This window comes from Salvelinus fontinalis, chromosome 15 (assembly GCF_029448725.1).
Source record: "Salvelinus fontinalis isolate EN_2023a chromosome 15, ASM2944872v1, whole genome shotgun sequence".
In the NCBI taxonomy this organism is placed as follows: domain Eukaryota; kingdom Metazoa; phylum Chordata; class Actinopteri; order Salmoniformes; family Salmonidae; genus Salvelinus; species Salvelinus fontinalis.
This window is the reverse complement of record NC_074679.1, coordinates 1,297,172-1,311,247: the sequence shown is the minus strand read 5'-3', so window position 1 is coordinate 1,311,247 and position 14,076 is coordinate 1,297,172.

Sequence of the window (14,076 nt, the reverse complement as noted above, 5' to 3'; positions counted from 1 at the left end):
GCTACCTGCCGCCTCTACACTCTAACCACTAGACTACCTGCCTCTACACTCTAACCACTAGGCTACCTGCCACCTCTACACTCTAACCACTAGGCTACCTGCCGCCTCTACACTCTAACCAACGCTCTAACCACTAGGCTACCTGCCGCCTCTACACTCTAACCACTAGGCTACCTGCCGCCTCTACACTCTAACCACTAGACTACCTGCCGCCTCTACACTCTAACCACTAGACTACCTGCCTCTACACTCTAACCACTAGGCTACCTGCCACCTCTACACTCTAACCACTAGGCTACCTGTCGCCTCTACACTCTAACCAACGCTCTAACCACTAGGCTACCTGCCGCCTCTACACTCTAACCACTAGGCTACCTGCCACCTCTACACTCTAACCACTAGGCTACCTGACACCTCTACACTCTAACCCCTAGGCTACCTGCCGCCTCTACACTCTAACCACTAGGCTACCTGCCGCCTCTACACTCTAACCACTAGGCTACCTGCCACCTCTACACTCTAACCACTAGGCTACCTGCCGCCTCTACACTCTAACCAACGCTCTAACCACTAGGCTACCTGCCGCCTCTACACTCTAACCACTAGGCTACCTGCCGCCTCTACATTCTAACCACTAGGCTACCTGCCGCCTCTACACTCTAACCACTAGGCTACCTGCCGCCTCTACACTCTAACCACTAGGCTACCTGCCGCCTCTACACTCTAACCACTAGGCTACCTGCCACCTCTACACTCTAACCACTAGGCTACCTGACACCTCTACACTCTAACCACTAGGCTACCTGCCGCCTCTACACTCTAACCACTAGGCTACCTGCCGCCTCTACACTCTAACCACTAGGCTACCTGCCGCCTCTACACTCTAACCACTAGGCTACCTGCCGCCTCTACATTCTAACCACTAGGCTACCTGCCACCTCTACACTCTAACCACTAGGCTACCTGCCGCCTCTACACTCTAACCAACGCTCTAACCACTAGGCTACCTGCCGCCTCTACACTCTAACCACTAGGCTACCTGCCGCCTCTACACTCTAACCACTAGGCTACCTGCCGCCTCTACACTCTAACCACTAGGCTACCTGCCGCCTCTACACTCTAACCACTAGGCTACCTGCCGCCTCTACACTCTAACCACTAGGCTACCTGCCACCTCTACACTCTAACCACTAGGCTACCTGCCGCCTCTACACTCTAACCACTAGGCTACCTGCCGCCTCTACACTCTAACCACTAGGCTACCTGCCACCTCTACACTCTAACCACTAGGCTACCTGACACCTCTACACTCTAACCACTAGGCTACCTGCCGCCTCTACACTCTAACCACTAGGCTACCTGCCGCCTCTACACTCTAACCACTAGGCTACCTGCCGCCTCTACACTCTAACCACTAGGCTACCTGCCGGCTCTACACTCTTACCACTAGGCTACCTGCCGCCTCTACACTCTAACCACTAGGCTACCTGCCGCCTCTACACTCTAACCACTAGGCTACCTGCCGCCCCTACACTCTAACCACTAGGCTACCTGCCGCCCCTACACTCTAACCACTAGACTACCTGCCGCCTCTACACTCTAACCACTAGGCTACCTGCCGCCTCTACACTCTAACCACTAGGCTACCTGCCGCCTCTACACTCTAACCACTAGACTACCTGCCGCCTCTACACTCTAACCACTAGGCTACCTGCCGGCTCTACACTCTAACCACTAGGCTACCTGCCGCCCCTACACTCTAACCACTAGGCTACCTGCCGCCCCTATGATAAAACCCTCCCAATTTACTCAATAGAATAGTACATTTAGTATAATTGTTTGAGGGGAAATGTATTTTATTTGCTTCAACGTAGCACAATCGCTGACGCAATCGCTTAACAAGGCTAGCTCTGTTGCTAGTACTTCAACAAGCATGCCTTTGAAAGGGCAGAACATAGAACCAGGCTCGTGGTCGGCCTCCGAGACAGTTCAATCATCCCTATAGAAGGGCATGGAAGAAATGGGCGGAGTCAGCACCATTCTTGAATCTCTTGAATCGGACGTTTCTCAGGTCAAACGATGGAAAGAAGATGTATCTGTCATATCACAGAGATGAGGCAAAGCAGCTAATGGAATTCCTCAAGAAAAACTCAGAGGACCAGAAATAAGGGCATGGATGGCATAGGTATATTGGCCGGTGAGTTCTTTATGGGACAGTGTCTGTGTGACATACTATCACAAAGACACTGAAATGACAATTAGGCTAACTAATAGCTACAGTGTTTAGCTATTTGTCTATTTCAGACTGTATAGCTACAATGCTATTTTGGTAACTGGAGGTTTAGCCGGTTGGCTACTCAGTGACTGTACTCAAGTTGCCTGGTCATAAAGATCATCAAGGACAACAACCACCCGAGCCACTGCCTGTTCACCCCGCTATCATCCAGAAGATCATCCATTAACGTCTGCTAACCATGTGTATGTGACAAATAAAATTTGATTTGATGATTTGATTTGATTTGGTCAAAACTACCCTTAAGCAAATATGTCGGTAAAGTAAATATATGGAACTAACAACATTGACATTTTTCGAATTGATCTGATTAGATATGGTTGCCCTTTCCTTTCATTTCAGTTTATTTTTCTTCTCTACTCTTTTTACTTATTGCCATTTGGTGGGTGGATATGTAACGGATGTGAAATGGCTAGCTAGTTAGCGGGTACGCGCTAGTAGCATTTCAATCAGTTACGTCACTTGCTCTGAGACTTTAAGTAGGGTTGCCCCTTGCCCTGCAAGAGCCGCGGCTTTTGTGGAGCGATGGGTAACGCTGCTTCGTGGGTGACAGTTGTTGATGTGTGCAGAGGGTCCCTGGTTCGCGCCCGTGTCGGGGCGAGGGGACGACGTAAAGTTATACTGTTACAGATACAAGTATTGTTCTGCTGGTTAAATAAGTGTAAGGGGGTGCACGCTTTCATATTTCCTTTTTATATTTGTTTTACGAAGGTGTGCTGTATATTTTCAAGTAGATGGCTAAATTGAGAAGGGGAGGGGATGGGGGGGGGGGGGGGGCTTGGGACTAGGGTGACCACTTGTAGTGTCTCACGGGCCGAGTAAGGGAGGGCTTTAAAAACTTGTTAGGGCTAGGGTCCTTTCTCCAGAATTTCCTCCTGACTGACGTGCCCAAAGTAAACTGCCTGTTACTCAGGCCCAGAAGCCAGGATATGCATGTAACTGGTACCATTGGATAGAAAACACTTTGAAGTTTGTAGGACTGTTAAAATAATGTATGAGACTTTAACACAATTGATATGGTTGGAGGAAATCCAAAGAAAAACCTAACAGATTTTTTTTTTTTGAGAGCCTATTCTCTTTCAATGGAAAGCTATGGGTCCTATGCAATTCCAGCTCCGAGATTGCAATTCATATGGATTCCACTAGATGTCAGCAGTCTTTGTTCAAGGTTTCAGGCTTGTTTCTTCCAAAATGAGGAAGAATTTTGAGTTTTGGTACAGGGAGTCACAGTTGGAAATCATTCTGTGGGCGCGCGACGAAGATGCGCACTTGCTAATTTTACTTTTCTATTGAAAATACTTCTTTCCGTATGAAATATTATAGTTTAATTACATTTTAGGGTGTCTGAGGGTTAAATAGAAACTTAGGTTGACTTGTTATAACAAAGTTTAGCGGTAGCTTTTTGGATTCCTTTCTCTGCATGTTGAACTCAAATCGATGGCGCCAACTAAACAAACTTTTTTGGAATATAAAGAAGGATTTTATCTAACAAAACGACCATACATGTTGTAGCTGGGACCCTTTGGATTGCAAATCAGAGGAGGATTTTCAAAAGGTAAGTGAAATTTCATCGCTATTTGTGATTTTATGAAGCCTTGTAGCCTTGTTGTAATCCTGTGGTATGTATCCATAGTTATTTGAATACTTCTTTGACACGAACAAAAACAATAAACAAAACGAAACCAACGACGCTACAGTCCTGAACGTGTGAACCTATAAAACAAAGAACGCAACGAACAGGAACAATCACCCACAAACAAACAGTGAACACAGCCTACCTAAATATGGTTCCCAATCAGAGACAACGTAAAACACCTGCCTCTGATTGAGAACCATATCAGGCAAATCAGACACACCTAGACCAATGAGACACATAACATAGACTACACCCACCCAGCTCACGTCCTGACCAACTAAACAAAGACTAAACAAAGGAAATAAGGTCAGGAACGTGACAAGCCTGTGCCGGTGGAAAAATATGTTGATGTGGGGCGCCGTCCTCAAACAATCTCATGGCATGCTTTTGCTGTAAAGCCTATTGTAAATTGGACAATGTAGTTAGATTAACAATAATTTAAGCTTTTAACCGATATAAGACACTTGTACCTAAATGTTTAATATCCATAATTTTTATGATTATTTATTTGAATTGCACGCCCTCCAATTTCACCGGAAGTTATCGAAAGGTGTCCCGCTGACGGGACGTCTAGCTCTAAGTTAACCAGGTTCAAGATGGTTTACTTGATAAAACTAATTCAAAAACTGTACCAAGGGACAGAGCAGCGACCTATTAATGAGGGATCTGGGTCTGGTGGAGGCTTGTCAATCCTAGAGAGAAGGAATATACGTCTTATTCACATAACCATGAATCTCATTCCAGGATTGATTACTTCCTAATTTCCAAGAATATGACTAAAGAAGTGATAGATAGTAAAATTGGGGTTATTGCTTTTACTGATCGCGCAACAGTGGAATTATGTTTAGGTTGATATGGCTAAGGAAAGCATTAGATGGAGGATGAATACGTCCTTATTCCTCGACAAAACATTTAACCTTTCACCTCAATGAAGACCTCAAGTTTTTTTTTCAAACAAACATTGGTTCCACTGACAAATTGACTACAGTATGGGAGGACTAAAGCTTATGTTAGGGGCAAAATAATAGCACAGACCAGTAGAAAGAAAAGGGAAGATAGAGAGAGTTGAAAAGCTAGAGTCTCAAATTAAAGAGCTGGAAAAAGAGTTATTGTCAAGGGGTGGGTGTAGCTGGTGCATGGAAGTCAGGCGCAGGAGAGCAGAGATGAGCGGACAAATCACTTTACTGAGGCAATCATTTGAACAGAACGCAACCGCGTCACAAAAACAAATGCCCAAAGTACAAGTGAGGCGACATAAAGTACCACAAACAAAGTACAAAGTACCGGCTGCCACAAAGCACGGGTATAAAAGCAAACCCGGCGCAAACCTACCGGAAGCGTGCCAACCTGACAATAAACAATTTCACACACAGACATGGGGGGAACAGAGTGTTAAATACACGACAAGTCATGAGGGAAATGTAAACCAGGTGTGTGGGAAAACAAGACAAAACAAATGGAAAATGAAAGGTGGATCGGCTAGAAGACCGGTGAAGTCGACCGCCCAAACAAGGAGAGGAACCGACTTCGGCGGAAGTCGTGACAGTTATCCAAGAAAAATACTGAGTCACTGTTGAAACAAGTCCATGATCTGACGTTTCAACAAGAGATCAAATCTCTCTGAGATCTATAACAAAAAGGCTGAATATGTTTCTAACTGACGAAAGTGAATTAAATAAATTATTGGCTAGACAATTGAAACAAAAAAGATGCCAGTTTCGTAATACCTGCTATCAAAAATGGAGGTGGGAGGTAATGACTGGTAAAAGATATTAACAATGTGTCTTGTGACTTTATTCAGCTCTTTATAAGTCTGAATGTTACTGAGACCCAACAAAATGTAATGCCATTCTTTATAAGATAGAGCTTCGGGGGCCAAATACAGGATGTGGATGCTCCTATATTAGAATCTGAGATAAGAACAGCCATCACATCATAATGAAGGGTTGAAAGTCATCAGTATTAGAAGGTTTCCAGTTGAGTCCTGTAACAGGAATGTTGACGTATTAACTCCTATATCAACACCTATGTATGCAGGAGCTCTTGAACTGGAGCTCCTGCATACATCCTGCATACTGCATACCTCCTGCATACTACATACCTCCTGCATACTGCATACCTCCTGCATACCTCCTGCATACTGCATACCTCCTGCATACTACATACCTCCTGCATACTGCATACCTCCTGCATACTGCATACCTCCTGCATACCTCCTGCATACTGCATACCTCCTGCATACCTCCTGCATACTGTATACCTCCTGCATACTGCATACCTTCTGCATACCTCCTGCATACTGCATACCTCCTGCATACCTGACACTTAATAAGGCACTAATCTCATTAATTCTCAAGAAGGATAAGAGACCCCACTGACCCAGGGAGTTTTCGCCCTTTCAGTTTAATTGGAGTTGATTGTAAGGTGCTCTCCAAAGTACAAGCCATGAGGCTAGATGTTTACCTCATATTAAAAAGTAGAACCTCCACATACAATCTTAGACATTAGCTTTTTTTGTCAAAAAGAGGATACTCGGGTGGCAGCCCTTTCCCTAGATGCAGAGAAGGTATTCGATAGGGTGGAGTGGGGCTTTTTGACATATACCCTTGAGAAGTTTGGCCCTGGATTTATCAAGTGGGTTAAGGTCACAGTTATGAAAAATTAGGACACTAAAGAGGCATTTCTACTGACTCTGAAAAACACCAAAGAAAGATGCCCAGGGACCCTTATCTGCATGAAAGAGCCTTTGGCATGCTGCAAGGAGGCATGAGGATACTCCAATCCAAGAGCAGCGGTCCTCACAAATGGTATGATCTCTTCCTTTAAAAAAAAATCTGTCGAGTGGAACCCAGCAGGGTAGTCCTCTCTCACCTCTCCTTTTTACTGTATTTTTTGAGCCCTTTGCAGCAGCAATCAGAGCTGAATCAGGAATCAAAGGAGTGATGGGAGGTGCCAGAGAGCATAACCTGTTTTTATATGCTGACGATATATTGTTACTTATTAGGGAACTGACCACATCAATCTCTTTGGTTTTGAACACAATTGGCATTTTCTCACAGATATCTGGTTAAAAGATTAATTGGCAGAGGCTATGCCTGTATCCAAATTCTGTCCTCCTGTTGCAATTACTTCATTACAGATCAAATGGGTACCATCAGGGATGAAATAACTGGGTATAAAATTGAGCAACGAACTACAGAATATCGTGCAAATTTATATGATGCCACTACTACAAAAAAATTAAGAATACTCCTGATAAATGGAGGTTGCTTAATCTTACTTTACGGCGTAAAATAAATAGTGTTAAAATGGTTGTGGCCCCACAGTTTAATTATGTGTCCATTATGCTCCCTGTGGCCTTTTCTCCCTTACTATTTAAGGTGGGATAACACCCAGAATAAATGTGAACCTGTTATATGATCCAACGGATAAAGGAGGACTAGCATTACCCAAAGTAGAACTATACAACATATCATTTGAAGTAGCCAAATTGGCCAGACACTGAGACAATTATGATTCCCATTTGGGATGGACTCAGATTGAGAGGTCTGTCACAGCCCTGTTTAAGCCTATTGAGGCCTTATCACAAAAAAGTATTCAGAGAGAGCCAACTGAAGAGGCTAACCCAATCCTACAACATTCCCAAGAGTTATGAGTCAAGATGCATTAGATGTTTGAAACTTATCTTCCATATGGCACAACCCATCGGTTTACATAGGAAAACATTCATTTATCTGGGAGGTATGGCTTAGACAAGGCCAGCATGTAGTGGGGGATCTATATGAGAAAGGAGTGCTTATGCTCTATCAGGACCTGAATGGAAAATATAATTTGCCAGATAAGGGAGATTTCTGGAAATACGTACAACTAAGGAGCTGCGCGGGGTCTCTGATGAGTATCTTTATTGTATTTGTCTTTTGTATTTATTATGGATCCCCGTTAGTTCCTGCCAAGGCAGCAGCTACTCTTCCTGGGGTTTATTATGGATCCCCATTAGTTCCTGCCAAGGCAGCAGCTACTCTTCCTGGAGTCTATTATGGATCCCCATTAGTTCCTGCCAAGGCAGCAGCTACTCTTCCTGGGGTTTATTATGGATCCCCATTAGTTCCTGCCAAGGCAGCAGCTACTCTTCCTGGGGTTTATTATGGATCCCCATTAGTTCCTGCCAAGGCAGCAGCTACTCTTCCTGGGGTTTATTATGGATCCCCGTTAGTTCCTGCCAAGGCAGCAGCTACTCTTCCTGGGGTTTATTATGGATCCCCATTAGTTCCTGTCAAGGCAGCAGCTACTCTTCCTGGGGTTTATTATGGATCCCCATTAGTTCCTGTCAAGGCAGCAGCTACTCTTCCTGGGGTTTATTATGGATCCCCATTAGTTCCTGCCAAGGCAGCAGCTACTCTTCCTGGGGTTTATTATGGATCCCCATTAGTTCCTGCCAAGGCAGCAGCTCTCTTCCTGGGGTTTATTATGGATCCCCATTAGTTCCTGCCAAGGCAGCAGCTACTCTTCCTGGGGTTTATTATGGATTCCCATTAGTTCCTGCCAAGGCAGTCGCTACTCTTCCTGGGGTTTATTATGGATCCCCATTAGTTCCTGCCAAGGCAGCAGCTACTCTTCCTGGGGTTTATTATGGATCCCCATTAGTTCCTGTCAAGGCAGCAGCTACTCTTCCTGGGGTTTATTATGGATCCCCATTAGTTCCTGCCAAGGCAGTCGCTACTCTTCCTGGGGTTTATTATGGATCCCCAATAGTTCCTGCCAAGGCAGCAGCTACTCTTCCTGGGGTCCAGCAAAATTAAGGCATTTATACAATTTTAAAAACATTACAATACATTCACATATTTCACAACACACTGTGTGCCCTCAGGCCCCTACACCACCACTACCACATATCTACCGTACTAAATCCATGTGTATGTATAGTGCGTATGTTATCGTGTGTGTGTGCGTGTGTGTGTGTGTGTGTGTGTGTGTGTATGTGTGTGTGTGTGTGTTTGTGTTGCTTCACAGTCTCCGCTGTTCCGTAAGGTGTATTTTTATCTGTTTTATAAATCTGATTCTACTGCTGCATCAGTTACCTGATGTGGAATAGAGTTCCATGTAGTCATGGCTCTATGTAGTACTGTGGAATAGAGTTCCATGTAGTCATGGCTCTATGTAGTACTGTGGAATAGAGTTCCATGTAGTCGTGGCTCTATGTAGTACTGTGGAATAGAGTTCCATGTAGTCGTGGCTCTATGTAGTACTGTGGAATAGAGTTCCATGTAGTCGTGGCTCTATGTAGTACTGTGGAATAGAGTTCCATGTAGTCGTGGCTCTATGTAGTACTGTGGAATAGAGTTCCATGTAGTCGTGGCTCTATGTAGTACTGTGGAATAGAGTTCCATGTAGTCGTGGCTCTATGTAGTACTGTGGAATAGAGTTCCATGTAGTCATGGCTCTATGTAGTACTGTGGAATAGAGTTCCATGTAGTCATGGCTCTATGTAGTACTGTGGAATAGAGTTCCATGTAGTCATGGCTCTATGTAGTACTGTGGAATAGAGTTCCATGTAGTCATGGCTCTATGTAGTACTGTGGAATAGAGTTCCATGTAGTCGTGGCTCTATGTAGTACTGTGGAATAGAGTTCCATGTAGTCGTGGCTCTATGTAGTACTGTGGAATAGAGTTCCATGTAGTCGTGGCTCTATGTAGTACTGTGGAATAGAGTTCCATGTAGTCGTGGCTCTATGTAGTACTGTGGAATAGAGTTCCATGTAGTCGTGGCTCTATGTAGTACTGTGGAATAGAGTTCCATGTAGTCGTGGCTCTATGTAGTACTGTGGAATAGAGTTCCATGTAGTCGTGGCTCTATGTAGTACTGTGGAATAGAGTTCCATGTAGTCATGGCTCTATGTAGTACTGTGGAATAGAGTTCCATGTAGTCATGGCTCTATGTAGTACTGTGGAATAGAGTTCCATGTAGTCATGGCTCTATGTAGTACTGTGGAATAGAGTTCCATGTAGTCATGGCTCTATGTAGTACTGTGGAATAGAGTTCCATGTAGTCATGGCTCTATGTAGTACTGTGGAATAGAGTTCCATGTAGTCATGGCTCTATGTAGTACTGTGGAATAGAGTTCCATGTAGTCATGGCTCTATGTAGTACTGTGGAATAGAGTTCCATGTAGTCATGGCTCTATGTAGTACTGTGGAATAGAGTTCCATGTAGTCATGGCTCTATGTAGTACTGTGGAATAGAGTTCCATGTAGTCATGGCTCTATGTAGTACTGTGGAATAGAGTTCCATGTAGTCATGGCTCTATGTAGTACTGTGGAATAGAGTTCCATGTAGTCATGGCTCTATGTAGTACTGTGTTCCTCCCATAGTCTGTTCTGGACTTGGGGACTGTGAAGAGACCTCTGGTGGCATGTCTTTTGGGGTATGGATGGGTGTCCGAGCTGTGTGCCAGTAGTTTAGACAGACAGTTCGGTGCATTCAACATGTCAATACCTCTCATAAATACAAGTAGTGATGAAGTCAATCTCTCCTCCACTTTCAGCCAGGATATATTGACATGCATATGATTAATATTAGCTCTCTGTGTACATCCAAGGGCCAGCCGTGTTGCCCTGTTCTGAGCCAATTGCAATTTTTCTAAGTTGTTTTCTGTGGCACCTGACTGAACAGTAGTCCAGGTGCGACAAATCTGTTGTTGACAGTGTTGTTAAGGCAGAGCATCACTTTATTATTATAGGCAGACTTCTCCCCATCTTAGCTACTACTGCATCAATATGTTTTGACCATGACAGTTTGCAATCTAGGGTTACTCCAAGCAGTTTAGTCACCTCAACTTGCTCAATTATCACTTACATAGACACTCTGTTTCACGACTTCTGCCGAAGTCGTTGCCTCTCCTTGTCCGGGCGGTGTTCGGCGGTCAACTTCACCGGTCTTCTAGCCATCATCGATCCATTTTTCATTTTCCATTGGTTTTGTCTTGTCTTCCCACACACCTGTTGTCAATCCCATTCATTACCTGTTGTGTATTTAACCCTCTGTTTCCCTTCATGTGTTTGTCAGAGATTGTTCGTTGTCAAGTGTTGTGTTGTTTGTGTATAGGTGTGCGATGGGTCTTCGTATCCAGATTTGTATTATATTTTTCCGTGAGTGTTATGGAGCAGATTACTGGGACTTTAATTAAAGTACTCCATGCTACACTCTATTTTGACTCTCCTGCGCCTGACTTCCTCTGCCACTTATACACGCCACTGTGACAGAATCTCTGACCCATATATATGAAGTCAGCAGGAGAGGACACGACGGCCATGGAGGTGGAAAAGCGCGTTATGGAACAAGCTAAGGAGATTGACTGTTTGAGCGCCATCATGGATCGTATTGTCCAGAATATGGATCGCTGGGAGAGACAGGGAGTTTCTTCAGCGCCTCCACTGCCACAACTGGGATTTACCGTTAACGCGTTTTCCCCACCTGAACCTAATAAAATCCGTTTACCCCTACCCACGGGTTACAACGGAGATACTGCTGGCTGCCAGGGTTTCCTCCTTAAACTGAACTTATATCTGGCCACGGTCTCCCCAGTACCATCCGACCGGGAGAAGAGTTCCGCCCTCGTCTCATGCCTCACCGGGAAAGCCCGGGAGTGGGCCAGCGCTGTGTGTAGAGAGGAGAATGCGGCGTTGGACCATTTTGAGGAGTTCACCCTTTATTTCAGGAGAGTATTCGACCATCCTCCCGAAGGAAAAACGGCGGGTGAGCTCCTCTATCATCTGAGGCAGGGGACGAGGAGTGCCCAGGAGTTTGCTTTGGAGTTTAGGACCTTGGCTGCCGGCGCTGGATGGAGCGACAGGGCCCTGATCGACCATTACCATTGTAGCCTACGCGAGGACGTCCGTCGGGAGCTGGCCTGTAGAGACACCACCCTTAACTTCGACCAGCTGGTGGACATGTCCATCAGGCTGGACAACATGCTGGCTACTCGGGGACGTCTAGATCGGGGTCTGGTTGTTCCATCCTCCCGCACCCTCTCTCCCGAACCAATGGAATTGGGAGGGACGGTGCGTCGGGAGACCGGAGGGGGTACCCGCTCGAGCACCATCTATGATCGCAGAGATCACACTGCTGATCGGTGTCGGGTTGGTTCCTCTGGGAATAGAGAAGGCAGGCAGGGCACTCTGGCATCACCCCAGGTGAGTAGGCACCATACTCATCCAGAGCCCTCTGCTGCACTTATGTTTGTCTCTGTCACCTTTCCGGATTTTTCCCTGCATTCCCAGTATAAGGCGCTAGTGGATTCAGGCGCGGCTGGGAATTTCATTAATAAAAATATTGCTCATAGTTTAGGGATTCCTGTTGTTTCTGTGGATATGCCTTTCCCTATTCATGCCTTAGATAGTCGACCAATAGGGTCAGGGTTTATCAGGGAGGTCACCGCACCTTTGTCTATGATAACGCAGGGGGGTCACAAGGAGAAGATTAGTCTTTTTCTTATTGATTCCCCTGCGTATTCTGTGGTGTTAGGCCTACCCTGGTTAACTACTCATAACCCCACTGTTTCTTGGCCACAGAGGGCTCTCACGGGGTGGTCGCGAGAGTGCTCAGGTAGGTGTGTAGGGGTTTCCGTTGGTGCTACTACGGTGGAAAGTCCAGACCAGGTTTCCACCGTGCGCATTCCCCCAGAATATGCCGATTTGGCACTCGCCTTCTGTAAAAAGAAGGCGACTCAATTACCACCCCATCGACAGGGGGATTGTGCGATAGATCTCCTGGTAGACGCTGCATATCCCAGGAGTCATGTGTATCCTCTGTCGCAAGCGGAGACAGTGGCTATGGATAATTATATCTCTGAATCCCTGCGTCAGGGGTTCATTCAGCCATCCATTTCACCCGCCTCTTCGAGTTTCTTTTTTGTGAAGAAGAAGGATGGCGGTTTACGCCCGTGCATTGATTATCGAGACCTTAATAAAATCACGGTAAAATATAGTTACCCGCTACCTTTGATTAATACAGTAATGGAGTCAATGCGCGGGGCCCGCTTCTTCACAAAATTGGATCTCAGGAGTGCGTACAATCTGGTGCGTATTAGGAGGGGTGATGAGTGGAAGACGGCATTTAGCACCACCTCAGGTCATTATGAGTACCTGGTCATGCCATATGGGTTGATGAATGCTCCATCAGTCTTCCAATCGTTTGTAGATGAGATCTTCAGGGACCTGAACGGGCAGGGTGTAGTGGTGTATATCGATGATATTTTGATATACTCTGCTACACGCGCTGAGCATGTGTCCTTGGTGCGCAGGGTGCTTGGTCGCCTGTTGGAGCATGATTTATATGTCAAGGCTGAGAAATGCTTGTTCTTCCAACAATCCATCTCCTTCCTAGGGCATCAGATTTCCACTTCAGGAGTGGAAATGGAGAGCGACCGCATTACAGCCGTGCGTAATTGGCCGACTCCAACCACGGTAAAGGAGGTGCAGCGTTTTTTAGGGTTTGCCAATTACTACCGGAGATTTATCCGGGGTTTTGGTCAGGTTGCAGCTCCCATTACCTCACTGCTAAAGGGGGGACCGGTGCGCTTGCAGTGGTCGGCCGAGGCGAATAGGGCTTTTGGTAAACTGAAGGCTCTGTTTACCTCGGCGCCTGTGTTGGCTCATCCGGATCCCTCTTTGCCATTCATAGTAGAGGTGGACGCATCCGAAGCTGGGATAGGAGCAGTGCTCTCTCAGCGTTCGGGTGTGCCACCGAAGCTTCGCCCCTGTGCTTTTTTCTCAAAGAAGCTCAGCCCGGCGGAGCGTAACTATGATGTGGGGGACCGAGAGCTGTTAGCTGTCGTAAAAGCCTTGAAGGTGTGGAGGCATTGGCTTGAGGGGGCTAATCACCCTTTTCTCATCTGGACTGACCACCGCAATCTGGAGTACATCCGGCAGGCGAAGAGACTAAATCCTCGCCAGGCAAGGTGGGCCATGTTTTTCACTCGTTTTGTGTTTACGCTTACTTACAGACCAGGCTCCCAGAACGTCAAGGCAGACGCATTGTCTCGGCTGTATGACACAGAGGAGCGACCCATGGATCCCACTCCCATACTCCCAGAGTCGTGGTTGGTGGCGCCAGTAGTGTGGGAGCTGGACGCGGACATTGAGCGGGCGT